The following is a 2242-nucleotide window of genomic DNA, read 5'->3' on the forward strand; positions in this document are numbered from 1 at the left end:
AGAAGGAAACTGGGTCCATGGATCACCTCAGCAGGTAGGGCCGACCTACTCCCTGCCCCACCTACCAGTGTGGGTATTTACATGAGAAAATCAATCCATCTCACTAAAGCCTCTGTTATGTGGTCTTTGGTAAATCAATACCTTAATCGACAGTATATTTAAATACACTCCTTGATTCTTCTTGAATTAAAAATTTTAGGCATACACCACACAACCATCAGAAATGGTTACTATTGGGTTGGCCAAAAAGTTCGTTTGGGTTTTTTCCATAATGAACCTTTTGGCCAACTCAATTTTTTTTTCTTTTTTTGCGGTACGCGGGCCTCTCACCATTGTGGCCTCTCCCGTTGCGGAGCACAGGCTCCGGACGCGCAGGCTCAGCGGCCATGGCTCACGGGCCCAGCCGCTCCGCGGCACGTGGGATCTTCCCGGACCGGGGCACGGACCCGCATCCTCTGCATCGGCAGGCGGACTCTCAACCACTGTACCACCAGGGAAGCCCTGGCCAACTCAATATTAAACAAAAAAAATTTTTTTAAAAAAAGGAAAAGACTAAGTTGGCAAAGATTGGGGAAACTGGAACCCTTGTGTACTGGTGGTGGGAACGTAAAATGGTGCCGCCGCTGTGGAACACAGCTGGGCATTTCCTCAAAAAATTAAAAATAGAATTACCATTTGATTCATCAATTCTACTTCTGGTTGAAACTTGAGGACCTTGAATAGTACCTCATATAAGTGGAATCATACACTATCTTTTGTGACTGCCTTATTTCACTTAGCATAATGTCCTCAAGGTTCATCCATGTTGTAGCACGTGTTAAAATTTCCTTCCTTTTTAAGGCTGAATCATATTCCATTCCTACAGCTAGGAGTACCCATGTAACATAGCTCTAGACAATGAGATGTAAGCAGAAATCTACCAGAGCCAGCTAAGAAAGATTTGACCTCCTGTCTCAAATTTAGATACAATGCCTGGAGCTGTGGCCTCCATCCTGTGACCATGATGTAAAAGCCAAGAGAATCAGAGAGACTTCAGTTAACAGCAGCAGCCTCTCCTCTAGACTTCTGTGGGAAAAAACTTACGTGCACACCACTGATGGGCAGGTCTGCTGTTACTTGCAGCCAAAAGCATTTATAACTAATACACTTGGTCAAGTTATATCACCTCTGTCTCCCCAACCGGAATGTAGGTTCCACAGTGGCAGAAAACATGACTTTGTTCACCACTATGTGACCAGCCCTTCCTCTCCCAGCCAGCGCCCGGCAGAGCCCACACAGATGGAATGAGTGTTTGCGGTTATTCATCCAAAACCTAACAATACCTTCCTTTGTGGTTGACTGAAATAATCATGCAAAATGCTTAAAAGAGCACTCGGTACACAGTAAGCCTTCAAAAAACAGGTGTAGCCGAATGTCTCCGCCATGGCTACCAGGCCACCTCCCACTTCCTCCCGACTTCCCCTGGGAAGCTTTGCTCAGACGGCTGGCTCTTCATCACAGGGTACCCCACAACTGTGCTGCAGCCATCCAGCCCCTTTTGGTGTCACCCTTTTTGGTGACAAGGCCCACGTGGAGCTCGCACCTTTGGCTATTCTCTTTTTTCCCTGTCTACGTAAGTAACAAATGGAAGCTAAAGTGGGTCTTGTACATTTACCAGTTCAATCAGTCCCACCTTGGCCTTGACTGTGTGTCGGTGTGTGTGCTTGACCGTAAGCATTATGTTATTTCCATTATTATCATTATCGTCTTTGGTCTAAGACTGCCCTCCGAGCAACTTCTCCTCTCAAAGACAAGACGCACAGCCAGAGGAAATTCTTCATTTTATTTCCACTCACAACCCCCAGAAAGGATCAGTCCCCGCCCTCCCTCACCTAGAGGCAGCCCCTCCCCCAACACCTTCACAAAACACTGATTTCCTCCCAGACCTAAAAGGAACACCCAGTCACCCATTATGGCCATTCCCACCCACCCACCCACCTCCCCAGCTGCCCACTTATCCACCTGCTCTGTGAACTCGGCCACCTTTTGGTTCCACCCCCAAATGTAGTTCCCCAAGGTCACTTGGCTTATTTTGCTTGTATTCTACGGGCAGCTTTCTTAAAGCCCTCCCTGACTTAGTCTCCAGATGGCTTCCCTGTCCTCCTTTGCATAGACGTTCTGCAGAGATTCCTGGCCTCACTTCCCTGCTTGAGAGACCAGGTTTCCAAGCTCTCCCCTGCCCCCCCAATTTCCCATGGGCCTC

The sequence above is a fragment of the Grampus griseus genome, assembly GCF_964374135.1.
Source record: "Grampus griseus genome assembly, chromosome: 19".
NCBI lineage: Eukaryota > Metazoa > Chordata > Mammalia > Artiodactyla > Delphinidae > Grampus > Grampus griseus.